General features: G+C 47.9%; 1 pseudogene; it reads right to left on the bottom strand.

Annotated features, from left to right (window-relative positions):
- Positions 1–258: 258 nt before the first annotated feature.
- On the bottom strand, positions 259–8,962 carry LOC144695452 (DLA class I histocompatibility antigen, A9/A9 alpha chain-like; annotated as a pseudogene).
- Positions 8,963–15,972: the final 7,010 nt, after the last annotated feature.

Here is a 15,972-nt window from a genome sequence, read left to right as displayed (position 1 = left end):
CCTCTGTTAACACAAAGGTCATGTGAGCAAAGCTGGTTTCAGCGTCTGCAACCTTATTACGCCAGTGTCCAGTAAATCCATCAGAATCACCAGTCATCAGCCAGTCTGCAAACCAGATTCTGAAACTAGCTGCAAGTCATCAAACAGCCAATGTAATTAACCTGTTCCATTTTCAAAGTTCACCTGAGAGCCAACATCCTAGATATTTAACTGCAAAAAATGTGCAACCTGCTGTGAACCCTTCACTTTACAAGGTCCTCACTTCAACTTTAAATCATCAAATCTCTTCAAGAAACCATAGGCCTGCCATGTGAGAAACAGAAATCAGAAATCAGAGACTGAATTAACTGTAATTTACAAAAGTGCACTATCTTAATCTGTATCCAATCTTTGTGTGTGAATGTGCAGACATGAGACCATGTGTGTGATGTTGCATTCATTCGATGTAAATATGGAAGAATAAATGATGGTATTTATTTCAAAATCACAAAAGCTTGCTGCTAAATTTTTAAATTGTACAGACACTCCAAGAGTAAGAAAAGACACACCACTTTCCATACAAAACATATTGATTACAGGCAGTAAGAAAGCAAATACATTCTGTCTGCGACATCTGTAAATGGGACAGCACAAAATATATATAGACAAAACCATTACCCCGCCTACAAAATACCCCAGTCTCATTACACTGACCCCCTTACTCAATTCCACATTTCCCCCTCCCCACTTTCCCCTCTCGCACTTCCCATCCTATCACTCCTCCCAATCACACACGCGACACTCCCCTCCTCATTTCTCCTTGCCCATTATCCCCTCCCACAGTCCCTCTCCCCCTCTCACATTACCTCTCCCCCAATTAGTTGAGGCATCAGCACCGATACCTGTTATTTCTCCCTCTTTATTTTTTTTACATCCTTTGCTGGTTTCTAAAATTTTCCCAATCTTCTGATCTAGCACCAATCTTTGCAACATTAGACACATTTTCTTACAATTTGATACCATCCTTAACTTGCTTAGTTCGACATGGATGGTGCCCCTTCTTCTAGAGTCTTTCCTTCTCAATGGAATATATCTTCCTTGAGAGTTATGGGATACATCAATAGGTATCTCCCAGTGTTTATTAGCCGTCTTACCTTTAAACTGCTTTCCCAGTCTACTTGTCCAAGTCTAGATTCATAAATTTATAATTCCCTTTGTTAAAGTTTAAAACACTAGTTTTAGACCCAAGTTTCACACCTTCAAACTGAACATAACCTTTAACAGAACAGCACTCCCTCAGTCCTTCCGCTGTGACAGGGCAGCACACCCTTAGCACCTCCCTTCCAAAAGTGCAGCACTCACTCAGTACCATCCCTCCAACAATGCTGCAGCTCCTCAGAATTGACCACAGAGAGTGCAGCACTACCTCAGAAGTACCAATCCAAAGATGCAGCACTCCCTCAGGAATGCCCCTCTGACAGTGCAGCACTCCCACCTCTGCCCTCTCCCCCGCCACCCCCACCTCCCCCCTTGCCACCCCTGTACCCCACCCCCCCCACGACCCCCCCACCCCCGCACCACCCCATCAATCAAATCTCCGTCTCTCCACAGAGTCACCTCGATGGCCTGAGGGTAAAACCCGGTGACGACACAGGACAGCAGGTTAGAATCACCCAGACGGGTAAAGAACACGACGGGGGCAACTGAGAGAGAAAGAAAGAGGAATCGGTACAGGAACCTCGAGGTAGAGAGTCCCAGGCAGCAACCCATTCACCGACTCCCAGTCAACCCCTCACTCACCGACCCTCACACCCCCTCACTCACCGACCCTCACACCCCCTCACTCACCGACCTTCACACCCCCTCACTCACCGACCCTCACACCCCCTCACTCACCGACTCTCAGACCCCCCTCACTCACCGACTCTCAGTCCCCTCACTCACTCACTCACTCAATGACTCTCAGTCCCCCCCTCACCGACTCTCAGTCTCTCCATCAAGTCCACCCGTCACTCACTGGCTCTCAGTTCCCTCTGTCTGTCCTCCAGGTATTTCCACTGCCACTTAGTACATTCCTCCACCAGGTAATGCTTCCACCGCAGGCTTCTGATCTTCTTCTTGTCCAATCTGTTTTTGAGGCTCTCTCTCCCCATGGGTCAGGAGTCACCCACACCGTATGATTCTTGTCAATGCAGAGGTCATCTCGTCCATCCGACCCATACTGATTAAATCCAGTTGTTGTTCCATCATCCCTTTGGGTCACAGCCGGTCATCAGCTGGCACGTGTGAAACCCTGTTAATCAGAAACAAGCTGCCAATCAGGGCCAGTCCCGCTGGAAGGCCCTGGCAACCATGGGCACAGCCAATTAGAGCCTGTCCCACTCAGGGACCCCACCCTCTACATATACACAGCCAATCAAATTTACTGCCACTGAGAGACCTGATCCACTCCTGGCTTCTCCCCATTCCCACCAGGATCCCCTGAACCCACAGGAAGAAGACGAGTAAGCAAAGACTTACCAACTCGAAACGTTAACTGTGTTCCTCTCCGCAGATGCTGTCAGACCTGCTGAGTTTTTCCAGGTATTTTTGTTTTTGTTTCTTACCAACTGACTGGTTGGTCCAGGACATGAGTACCGGAATATAGTTTTTGAAATTCCGCTCCTGCTCCAGTGCGAGCATCTTCTTCCACTCCCAGGACTCACGCCCCTCACTCTCCACCATCAACTGCTCCCGGGGGATGAACATTTTCCCATCGCTGTCACACATAACAAACTGGACACCATCCACATAAATGACACCTACAAACTCTGGAACACCAGGAATCGGAGTCATAGAAGTAAAAAAATACCGGAGAGAGTGAGAGCTTGGATTGCAGAGAGAGAGAGAGAGACATCAGGACACAGCCCCCAAAATAACATCTGCACACACACACAAAAAGAAACATCAGGGCATGAATCCAAAACACAAACACCATGCAGAGAGACTGATATCAGAGCATGAACCCCAATGCACCGACTTCACACAGAGAGGGAAAAAAAAGGGAAATGAACACCAAATCATCAACCCCGCACAGAGAGACATCAGGGCATGAACCCCAAAAAACCAAACTCAAACTGAGAGAACAAGGCCCTCAGGCTCCCCTGATCTCCCTCCACACTCTGCCCACTCGAACCTCATTAAAACCTGGGAACGTGTGCCAAAACTAGAGAGCTGTTCAACAATCCAGTTAAGCAACAGCCTGACAATCACACTCACTGAATCATAACTTACAATGCCCCAGAACACCACAATCACCATCTCTGGGTATGTCTTGTCCCACTGACAGGACAGGACCACCAGAGGTGGTGGCACAGTGGTCCGCAATCAGGGTGGAGTTCCTCTGGAAGTCCTCAACATTGACTCTGGGCCCCATGAAGTCTACTGGCATCAGGTCAAACATAAGCAAGGAAATCCCTTTCTGATTACCACCTACTACCCTCCCTTAGCTGATGAATCAGTGCTCACCAATGTTGAACACCAATTTGAAGAAGTACTGAGGGTGGCAAGGACACAGCGTGTTCTCTGGGTGGGGGATTTCAATGACACATAGCACCACCACCGACCAAGCTGGCTGAGTCCTGAAGGGCACATCTGCGACTTGGCCTGTGGCCTTAACCTGTGAGGTTAGGGAGTGAGGTGCCTCATGTCATTGTTGCAGTTTTCTCTGCCACCTTTGTTTTTGTACAGTGTGCTGATTTTTCAATCACACATCTCCTATGGAACAGAGCCCGCTTTCCAGCAGAGGGAGAAGGTTATAAAGTTGTGGCAATAGATGGATCTTTTCCTGCATGAGCAGTTTGACTTGCTTGCCAGGCATCTTTCTGTTTACTAATCAGTCTATGGCCTTCACGAGTTCCAGTGATGTGGGTTTCTCATCTAACTCATCCATGACAGGAAGCTGCAGGAGAGCGTCAAGCGCGAACTGAGAGATGTCCATCTCACAGGAGCACAGCTTACAGTAGTGTTCAGCCCAGAAGGAGATCTGTTTACTTCTGCTGGCGAGTGTTTCACAATCTGCCAAACGTCAGAGGAGCAACTTTGGTGATGGCAGGGCCAAGTACCCTCCTGATCGTTCATACTTAGCTCATAGATCTCCATTGTCACAGGCTGTTTGGATTTCTTGACATAAGTTGATCTAGTGATTATTTGCGGAGTATCTTCCTGCCTTTTGCCTAGTTGTCTTGGCTACTTTCAGGTCATGCAGTGTTTCAGTGTTGGGTTCGTGTTGTGCATCATATAGACTTTGATTTTTGCATCAGTGACAGATAACATCTCAGCTGAGAACGTCTTGACCCAGTCCCTGTTGTGGGTTCTGCCTTTACCACATGATGTTTCTGCTGCTTCATAGGTGATCTGGTTCAGTGACTTCCAAGCTTCATCAACACCAGCATCGGCCCAGCGACAGTGCGAAATGTTGATATTTGGCATTGTTGCCTGTGCAAGGAATGTTGATAGGTGGCAGGCCATGGCGTTTGGAGCTGTGGAACTTTAGAGACCACATCTTCTCCATTCCGCTGACAGGAGAGTGGCCAGTGTCACAATCTGCACTGTAGTAGGTGCGGGCATGGAGAACACTGGGCAGATTGCGCCTTCTCCTGATGACTCAGGTCTAATTGGTGCCAATGTTCAGAAATTAGGTGATGATGCCTTGTGGCAATGTCTGCCCTGATGGTGATGTAGAGTTCATTCAGAGCACAAAGCTTAAGAGGGAGAAATGTTAGCTCTGTTTCTCTCTCCTTGGATGCTGTCAGGCTTGTCTGGTTTTCCAGAATTTTCTATTTTTATGTGATACTCAGGGCTTGTTTGGGCATTTTAAAAATTCTTTCATGGGATGTTGGCACTGCTGGCTATGCGAGCATTTATTGCTCACCTTTAATTGCCCTTGAGAAGGTGGTGGTGAGCTGCCTTCTTCAACCTCTGGAGTCCATGTGGTGTAGGTACACTCACAGTGCTGTTAGGGAGGGAGTTCCAGGGTTTTGACCCAGCGACAGCGAAGGAACGGCGATATATTTCCAAGTCAGGATGGTGAGTGACTTGGAGGGGAACTTCCAGGTGGTGGTGTTCCCATGTGTCTGCTGTCTTTGTCCTTCTAGATGGTAGTGGTCGTGGGCTTGGAAGGTGCTGTTGAAGAAGCCTTGGTGAATTCCTGTAGTGCATCTTGTAGATGATATATGCTGCTGCTACTGTGCATCGATGGTGGAGCAGGTATTGAAGGTGGTGGATGAGGTGCCAATAGAGCAGGCTGCTTTGTCCTGGATGGTGTTGAGCTTCTTCAGTGTTGTTGGAGCTGCAATCATCTAGGAAAGTGGAGAGTATTCCATCACACTCCCAGCTTGTGCCTTGTGAATGGTGGACAGGCTTTGGGGAGTCAGGAGGTGAGTTACTCTCCATTGAATTCCCAGCCTCTAACTGGCTTTCTACAATATTTATGTGGCTGGTCCAGATCAGTTTCTGGTCAAGGATAACTCCCAAGATGTTGATGGTGGGGGATTCAGTGATGGTAATGCCATTGAATGTCAAGTGTAGATGGTTGGATTCTCTCTTGTTGGAGATGGTCATTGCCTTGTACTTGTGTGATGTTACTTGCCACTCATCAGCCCAACCTGAAAGTTGTCTAGGTCTTGCTGCATTTGGACATGGATTGCTTCAGTATTGGAGGAGTCACAAATAGTGCTGAACATTGTGCAATCATCAGTGAACATCCCCACTTCTAACCTCATGATAGGAAGAAGGTCATTGATAAAGCAGCTGAAGATGATTGGGGTAGGACACTACCCTGAGGAACTCCTGCAGTGATGTCCTGGAGCTGAGATGACTGACCTCCAACAACCACAACCATCTTCCTTTGTGCTAGGTATGACTTCAACCAGTGAAGAGTTTTCCCCCTGATTCCCATTGACTCCAGTTTTGCTAGGGCTCCTTGATGCCACACTCACTGAAATGCTACCTTCTCAAGGGCAATTAGGGATGGGGAACAAATATGCTGACCTAGCCAGCGATGCCCACCTTCTGTCTAGCAGCACTTACACAGCAATACTGTGCTCAATGGTGCTCAAATTGGGTTCCATTGAGGGCCACTCCGCTCCTGTCTTCATTACACCCTTGGTCCAAACATGGACAAAAGAGCTGAATTCAAGAGGTAATGCGACTGAGTGCCCTTGACATCAAGGTAAAATTTGACCTAGTGTGGCTTCAAGGAGCCCTATCAAAAATGAAGTCAATGGGAATCCGCTAGTTGGAGTCATGCCTCGCACAAAGGAAGATGGTTATGGAGGCAAATCATCCCAACCCCCAGGAAATTGCTGCAGGAGTTCCTCAGGGTAGTGTCCAAGGTCGAATCTTCTTCAGCTGCTTCATCAATAGCCTTCCCTCCATCACAAGTTCAGAAGTGGGGATGTTCACTGATGATTGCACAATGTTCAGCACCATTCATGACTCCTCAGATACTGAAGCTGTTCATGGCCATATGCAGAAAGCCCTGGACAACATTCAGGCTTGGTCTGACAAGTGGCAAGTAACATTTTGTACCACACAAATGCCAGGCAATTACCATCTCCAACAAGAGAGAACCTAAAGACCCCCACTCCCCGTTATTCAATCGCATTACCATCACTGAATCCCTTGCCATCAAAATCCAGGGGTTTCCATTGACCAGAAACTGAACTGAATCAGCCATATAAATACCAGCCATAGTACATACAAAAGCAGGTCAAAGGCTGGGAATCCTGCGGCAAGTAACTCACTTCCTGACTCCCCAACATGCACCGTCTACAGGTCACAAGTCAGGAACTTGATGGAATACTCTTCACTTCCCTGGATGAGTGCAGCGCCAACAACATTCAAGAAGCTTGACACCATCCAGAACAAAGTAGCCCACTTCATTGGCACCTCATCCACCACCTTAAACACTGTTCCACCACTAATGCACAGTAACAGCAGTATGTACCAAATGCAAGTTTCTCTGCAGGATCTTGCTGTCATGAAGCTATTAATGTATATAATATTATTGGAAATTATTTTAAATTAGACTTGTAATGGGGTCTCTGTCTGTGGGTGCCTGTGTGTGTCCTAATTGGATTAAAGCCAGTTAGTCTGTGTGTTTTGATGTACAATAGTTTTGAGATGTAAACAGTAAGGTAGAGAGTACATATGCATTTTGTTGAATAAACCATTCAAAGACTGGGGGTGAAATCTTGCACCTAGCTAGGAGACACCAAGCAATATGTTTATATTACTAATACAATTGGTACGATGAAAGGGGTTTTATTGTTATAAGAGGTGGAGTTCAAAGGACCTGGTGATACAATGAGAATTTACATTCAAAGGGAAGGCTAGGTATATACAAAAGAGCTTTGTGTAAGGCAAAGGCATGTAAGATCTAAGCCTGTAAGCCTACCACTATGTCTGCGAAGGAACAAATTGAAAGGAACCTTATTTTGAATTCATAAGATAAAATGTGCTTTGCCTGGTGTCTTTTTAAGTCTATGGGTCATTGTTGCCTTGGTGAAGATTTTAGGAGTGATTAATTAGGGGATTTGTTTAATAGTTATTATGATAGTAATTCGTAGATGTGTATGGGTTTAATACCTTGTAAAATTAATAAATGTTTAATTTAATTTATATTAAAAAACCTCTGGAAGCTTGGTGGTTACATTTCTGAATTCAGAATTGCATCTCAAACATACCAATTGAAAATATAGGTTATGACAGTTGTTTTATGTTTCCCTCTGGGATTTTAAACAACTCAGCCTTTACCAACTGCTGTGTGATAAGACTTGCTAAGACTCCTTCAACATTGCCATTCCTTCACTGTTGTTAGACCATAATCCTGGAACTCTCTCCCTAACAGCACTGTAGGTTTACCTGCACCATATAGACTGCAGCGATTCTAGAAGGTGGCTCACCATGACCTTTTCAAAGGTAAATAGCAATGGGCAATAGCCTTATCAACGATGCCCTATATCCTTACCTAATAAAAAAATATCCCCTAGCTCACTACACTGGGACAGGCAGAGGCCGTTCAGCCCTTTGAACCTGTTACACAGAAACAGGAGGAAGTTATTCAGTCCCTTCAATGTGTTGCACAGGATCAGGGTGAGGCTATTTGGCCCCTTGAGTCTTTTACACAGTAATAAGAGGAGGTGATTTGGGCCCTTGAAATTGTAATACAGGAACAGGAGGAGACCTTAATGAGTGTCATTGGCAAAGCTAGAATTTAATCCCATCGCTAGTGAAAAGGGAACCGGGGATTGGGAGAAAGTGGGTCAGGAATTAGGGAGGTTACTGGGGAAAGTTTGGGGAAGGAGACAGGGTTTGGAGGGGTGAATAGTAATTCAGAGAAGGGGATGAAGGATCAGTTGTTGTGTGGGGGGGGGGGGTGGGTGGTGGTGGTGGTCAAAGGGTCAAAATATAATTTCCAATTCCTCAAACTGACAGAGATGCTCACCATCCTTAATTCTCTCTTATTACCTGACTCTGACTCTCTTGCCCCCTGTCTCTATTTTGCTCCCTGTCTCTTCACTGCCTATCTCTTTCTCGCTTCCCGTCTCAGTCTCTTGACTGCCTGCCTCTATTGTTCTTTCTCACTCTGTCTCTCTCTGACTGCCTGTCTGTCTCTTCACTCCCTGTCTCTGTCTCTTCACTCCCTGTCTCTGTCTTTTCATTCCCTGTATTTGTCTTTCTTGCTCCCTGTTTCTGCTTCTTCACTGTCTGTCCCTGACTCCTTGTTTCTGTTTCTTCACTGCCTGCCTCTATCTCTCCCATACTCCCAGCCTCTGTCTCACTGCCTGTCCCTGTCTCTTTGCTCCATGTCTCTCTCGCTCGCTGTCTCTTCACTCCCTGTCTCTCTGACTGCCTCTCCCTCACCCCCTGGGCGGAATCTCCCAGATGTGCATTAAGTGTGGTAGTGCGCAGGTAGAATGACGTTTTACCTGCCGGCCATGATGGCGAGTTTTCGTGCTGTATTGTCCCAATCCCGTCACATTATTTATACATTCCCAGGAAACATGCCATTTCAATAGCAGGCGGGCTTTCATTAACAATCACCTCACCGCTTCATCATGCCGGGCACCATTTTTAAAGTCCAGCCGCGCACACAATTCTCGGTACTTCCAGGCCACAACTACTGCAGGGAAGATGTCTACGAAAGGCAAGAAGACTGCATCCCCCAGGTTTAGTGGTGTGTCACTGGAACGCCTTTTGGATGCCATGGGTGCCCACCACGATGTCCTCTACCCCTGCTCTGGCCACAGGATGGGCAGCAGTGTTACCAACCAGGCTTGGGAAGTGGTGGCAGCAGTGGTCAGTTCCAATGCCCTGCAAAAGAGGACAGCCACCCAGTGCAGCTACAGGATGAAGGGTCTCATCCGTTCCATCAGGGTAACTCACTCTTCTTATCGCTCTCAACTCACACACTCACAAACCCATCACACATCCACAGGGATCTCACACCTCAAGGGACAACACCACTAACTCTCACACACACCCTCACATCTCCATCAGGCTCATACCCTCTCAAGCTCACATCCTCATTCCTGTCCATGGCTCCGCTCACCACACAAACATTCCATGCAGTGCCATGTGTGCTGCTCACACTCTGCATCTGTTTTCATGCAGGAGAAGCCTGCTTACATCAGCAGGGAGAGGTCCCAGGCCGTGGGTGGAGTGGCCCACATTAGGCCTCTCGCTCACTTTGAAGAGCATTCCATTGTGCTGACTGGTGAGGATGTGGATCCTGCCTGTGGCGACAGTGAAGCCGGCGGCAAAACCACCACCCCCAATTTGAGGATTCTGCACCATATCATCCCTCCCTCAATGCAAATGTGAGTGCTCTCTCTCCTGCCTTCAACTCTGCTGCCATGCACTACTTATCTCTACTTTGGTTCACAGAGAGCTCTGCCAAGGGACCAACGCCCTCAGGCAGCCAGTCCCTCAGCTCCATCCACATCCTCATCTGCAGCCAAGAGGACTCCTGCTCCAGTGAAGAGATGGAAATAAGCAGCCTGGAAGACCTGTCACCGCAGGGGGAGCAGCCGGCCCACGAGTGATTCAGGAGGGAAGTGTGTGTGTGTGTGTGTGTGGGGCAAGGCCTTTCAGACCCTTGTGCAAGTACTCTCCCACGCACACAGATCCTTCCCATATCACACTCTTCTCAATGTCCTGAGCATTTTGAATGCTGCCAGGGTTCACTTTCAGTTATCCATCTCAGCTGATCTTCATCTCCACCCGCCCACTGATCTCACCCACCATGACTTGTTTCCCTTTCGATTTAGCAAGCACGGTCTGGTTTCGCTGCATTGTGCGCTCCCTGTCTTTTACCCTCCCCCGGTCATCCATTTCCTCTCCCCCATCACAGTTGACACCGCCAGCATCACCTACCACCTCCCTTCCATGGCCTACCAGCCACAACCCCTTTCCGTGAGACAAATGTGCACATTCCCTTCCTCCCTGAAAATCCCACCCCCATCCACAGTAATCCCCCCGACCTCCTCCTTCCCACCCCCAGGGTCCATGTCTGCCTCCGGGTCCCCGCCAACAATCCTCACCATCCCTTCTATCGCTACAGTCGAACCCTCACCCTCCCACCTCACTCTGCCCTCCTTCATTCCCGCCCATCGTCCATACCAAGCCCATCCTGAGTTCACTCCCCAGGAAGCAGACGTGGACCAATCCAACCCCTCCAGTGCACATGCACTTCCCCCCACCACACCTCTCCTTCTCCACAGAACTCCTTCCCACCCCAGTCCTCCCACCACCCGCTTAGTCCCTCTTCCTTCCTGACCCCTTGCTCCACCGTCACCTCTTCCGCCACACTTAGTCTCTCCCCCTGACTCCTTCCTCCAGCCTTACCTCTTCCTCCAGTCTCTCTGCTTCCTCCAGCCTTACTCCCAACCCCTTCCTTCACTGTTACTTCTTCCTTCACTCTTCCTCCCCTCTCCACACCCCTTCCTCCCCCTGGGAACCCTCCCTTCTCTGCACCCCTTCCTCCCTCTGGACATGCGCCCCTCTCCGCATCCCTTCCTCTGTCTGGACACTGTCCCCTCTCTTCACTCCTTCTCTTGCACCTTCCAACCCCCCTTACACCTACCTCTCCAGTGGCTGTCTTCTCCCCCATCTCCCCACCTCCCAACCTCACCCCATCCTGACACCTTCATTCCTCCCTCCCGTCACCCCATCCTGACACCTTAATTTCCCATTCCAACGTCACCCATCCTGACACCTTCATTCCCCCCTCCCAACCTAACCCCACCCAACACCTCTTCCTCTCCCAGCCGATCCTAGCCCTTCCTCTCCCAACCACTCGGTCATCACCTGTTTTGAGCACTAATAGTGACTTCCTTGCACTGCTTCGCAGCGGAGCCATGTCCATGAATCCACCCAGCATGCCATGGACGTTCCTCCAGTGTGCCATTGGTATCGGACTTCTGCTCCTCAGATGTTTGCGATGTGAGCAAAGCCCTGGCAGATAAGTCCCGACTTCTGCACATCAGTTGTCAAGACATGTTCTACACCGGCATGCTTTCCCGCCGACATGGGTGTACGATCCAGTGGTGGTGCGGGGGGTGCAATTCCAGCAGGCAGGCCTAATAATGATATGCTGATGTATTACAATGAGGTTCCCGATGCCATTAGCGGGCTGAGCAGACGATCGTGAACTGGTTTCATGCTGTCGTGAAACCGATCGTGCCATATTGTCCACTCACGCCACCAAATACGCCCGACACTGGCAGGCACAGAAAATCCCAGCCCCTGTCTCTTCACCCCCTACCTCTGTCTCTCTCCCTCACTCCATCTCTTCACTGCTTGTCTCTGTCTCTCACTCTCTCTTCACTGCCTTTCTCTGGCTCCCTGTCTCTTTACTACCTGTTTCTCTCTCTCTTTACTCCATCTCTTCACCCTCTGTCTCTGTCTCCCTGTCTTTCACTCTGTCTCTTCACTCCGTCTCTCTGACTGCCTGTCTTTGTTTTTCTCTGACATGACCATGTAAAAAGCATTTCCTTAAAGTGGTCCGTGACTAAGAATTTGTGTGTGTGTGTGTGTATGTAGGCCCCTTTTAATGTGTGAAGAGCTCAATTTAAAAATAATCCAGCAGACAAGCTTTATTCTTAAACAAGACAAAAAGGTTAGTTTATTACAAAATTACTGCTGAAAGTTATTTGAGTAAAAGTGATAAAGTTATTAAATAAAATGGATACAAAGAGTAAAATGCAGGTAAAGATAAAAAAGATACTTAAAGATGAGATTTAAAATCAGTCTTTGCGAGATATCGTTGCGGGCCTTTCCGAAGTGAAGGTGTTTAAACTTGAGGTTTGGTTTTAGCGGCTGTGATGGCTTCTGCAGTTGAAGAGTTGGAGCTGCCTTTGCGGGTGGACTCAACCAGCAGAATGGGTCCTGGGAGTGAGGTGAAGGCTCCTGTTTTCACTTTTGCTGTACTGCAGGTGATGGTCCCTGATAGCCTGATTTAGTACAGCAGTCTGTTTCTGGGAGCCTTCCTCGGTCTCTCCCAGTTGAGAAGCAGGCTCTGTTTCAAGGTCTCTCTCTCATGCTGTCCAAGCTGGTTCTGCACACAAAATGGTTGTTCGCAGCCAGACTCTATACAGTTCAAAAACTTAAAATAGCTGCTACCCCAAACTGTCAAATCGTGCTTCCATATTAGATATCGAGTTAGTCTGGGAAGGCATAGTCCCATTGTCATTTTAGACAAGGTAATTAACCATTTAAGGCTGAGTTCATCACCAAAGCCTTGCATGCGCAGTTGTAGTGTTTTACTCTGTTACGCCAGTGGGGTAACCTTACAGGTTTAGAAGGATTTTTGTAATAGTGGAAGAAAATTCCTTAAAAGGGGACAAAAACCAGTATCGACTGCCATCTTTTCCTTGGAGTCAGTAATAAAAAAGATTGTGAAAAAAGATTAAATTTAGAGAGACTGAAACATTTGTGCAGATGTTGAGTTACGTTAGCCAGAGATTTACAACTTGTGTGAAGCAACAAAAAATAGGCTGTAGCTTTAACTGGCGCTGCACCTTGATCCGTGGAACTGTTCATATAAAGCAGTCTAGCACAGTTACATTTTAACGTGATGAATGAGGTGAAAGAATGAATTTCTACCACGGGCAACAACGCCTCAGGGACATATCAGGGTGCAGTGGAGTGACGTCATCGCGTTTCTATTTCTGCTATCGGCAGCCATCTTGTGTGGCCATCTTGTGTGGGCAAGGTCGAGGCACAGTGGCCTTTTAAAGGTCTCAGCCATTAACTTCAATGGTTTCCCCTTCTCCCAAGTTCGAGGAGATAAGGAAGAACTATTCACAGCTCCAAGGAAGCCACATTGAGTTTCGGTTTACCCTGGTGGAAATGCGAATTGAATTTCAAATGTCTCTGCATGTCTGGATATGCCAACCTGCAACCCACTTGGAACATTCTGAAAGCTTAGTCACGTTGCAGTGGAAAAGGTCAGGTGACTTTTGGCAACCATCTTCAACGCTTCTTGTGTCCTTTTGAAATGGGGCTTTATTTACAAAATCCATATCACAACTACTTATGTGTGACACTCTCGCTTCCTGTCTCTATCTCTGACTCCATCTGTCTCTCTCTGTCTGTCTTTCGCTGCCTGTTTCTGTCTCTCTCGCTCCCTTTCTCTCGCATTGGCCAGTCGAGACTATTAGCAGTGACTGAAATGTGAAGGATTTTGACCAGCTCTCTCCGTTCTAACCCTGTCTGCCTTGTAGAGATTGAGAAACTTCTTGCAATTCCAGCTCATTGTCCTCACAGTGACTCCTCCCAATCAGGCTCCCCGTTGCCCAGCGCCTGATTTGTTTACACTCCTTGCTCAGTGACTGAGACTGAGGAGGCTGCAATCAGAGAAACTGTGAGTGACAATACTGAGAGACTGCTGCACTGTCAAAGGGTCAGTACTGAGGGAGGTCTGCACTGTCAGAGAGGCAGTACTGATGGAGTGCTGCACAGTCAGAGGGACAGCACTGAGGGAGTGCTGCACAGTCAGAGGGACAGCACTGAGGGAGTGCTGCACAGTCAGAGGGACAGCATTGAAGGAGTGCTGCACTGTCAGAGGGTCAGTACTGAGGGAGTGCTGGACTGTCAGAGGGGCAGTACTGAGGGAGTACTGCACTGTCAGAGGAACAGTACTGAGGAAGTGCTGCACTGTCAGAGGAACAGTACTGAGGAAGTGCTGCACTGTCAGAGGGTCAGTACTGAGGAAGTGCTGCACTGTCAGAGGGTCAGTACTGAGGAAGTGCTGCACTGTCAGAGGAACAGTACTGAGGAAGTGCTGCACTGTCAGAGGGTCAGTACTGAGGGAGTGCTGGACTGTCAGAGGGGCAGTACTGAGGGAGTACTGCACTATCAGAGGAACAGTACTGAGGAAGTGCTGCGTTATCACAGATTACAGAGATGATGAGGTGCAGGGGATGGAAGGGATTACAGAGATAGGGAGGGGTGCAAGGGCTGGAGGAGGTTATAGAGATAGGGAGAGGTGTAGGGAGGTTACAGAGATAGGGAGGGGTGTAGGGGCTGAAGGAGGTTACAGAGATAGGGAGAGGTGTAGGGAGGAGGTTACAGGAGATAGGGGGTGTCAGTGACAACATGCAGGGATTCGAAGAAAAGGATGTGAATTGTAAAATCAAGCCATTACCAGACTGAGAGCTAGTGTAGTACAGGAAATGATGGGTGATTGGGATTTAGAGAGTTCAGATACAGGGCAGCAGAGTTCTGGAAGATCTAAAGTTTCCAGAGGACGGATGATGCAAGACTGGCCAGGAGAATGTTGGAACTGTCGAGTCTCGATGAGTGCAAAGGTGCTATATGAATGCAAGTGTTGCTGTTGTCCATTACTGAACCATCAAATGGAGGCCCGGAGCAATCCTTACGCCAAACATACGAACATGTGAATTCGGAGCAGGATTAAGCTATTTGGCACCTTGAGCTTGCTCCACCATTTGATAAGAACATGGCTTATCTGATTGTGGCCTCAACCCTAGTTTCCTGTCTGCCTCCCCCTAACCCTTAACTCCCTTGTCAATTAAAAATCTATCGAACTCAGCCCTGAATATATTCAATGACCCAGCTCCCACTGCTGTCAGTGGAGAGAATTCTAAAGATTAAAGACCCCCTGAAAGAAGAAATTCCTCCTCATCTGAAATGGAAGGCTCCTTATTTTTAAACTGTGTACCTAGTTCTAGTCTCTCCCACCAGGAGAAACATCCTCTCAGCACCCACCCTGTCAAGTCCCCTCAGGTTCCAATGTCTTTCAATAAAATCACCTCTGGTTCTTCTAAACTCCAATAGATGCAGGACCAACCTGCAAAATCTTTCTTCATAAAACAACCCCTTAATCCCTGGAATCAGCTGAGTAAACCTCCTCTGAACTGCTTCCAATGCAGTTTTCTTTATAAGTAAGGAGACCAAAATTAAACACAACACATCAGATGTGGTATCACCAACGCCCTACACAACTGTAGCAAAACTTCCCTACTTCTGTACTCCATTCTCCTTGCAATAAATGATGATATTCTATGTGCCTTCCTAATCACTTGTACCAGGATATCCAGATCCCTCTGTAACACAGGGTTCTACGATCTCTCTCCATTCAAATAATACGGTGGTTTTCTATTCTTCCTGCCAAAGTGGGCAAGTTCACATTTTCCCCCACAGTATACTCCTGCTCTCTCTCACATTTCTGTCCATCTCAGCCAATCGAGAATCATTCTCCATCGCCTGGAGGGAGAAGAGGTCAAACGGGCAACGCTTGCTGTCCAATCCCCGCTGGCCTCGACAGAATGATGAGAAGAGTTAAGATTCCCCAATCAATGCTGGAAGGTTCACTCCTGAAGGTGAGTCATAGTGTTGCTACAGCACAGAAGGAGGCCATTCAGCCCATCGAGTTCTCTGTTTCTTCCATTGTTGGCTTTGTAAGAGAAGAGTTAAAAACAGGAG

This window comes from Cetorhinus maximus, chromosome 21 (assembly GCF_964194155.1).
Source record: "Cetorhinus maximus chromosome 21, sCetMax3.hap1.1, whole genome shotgun sequence".
NCBI classification, from domain to species: domain Eukaryota; kingdom Metazoa; phylum Chordata; class Chondrichthyes; order Lamniformes; family Cetorhinidae; genus Cetorhinus; species Cetorhinus maximus.
Note: the sequence above shows the minus strand (reverse complement) of the source record. Positions and strands in the feature narration are given on the sequence as shown.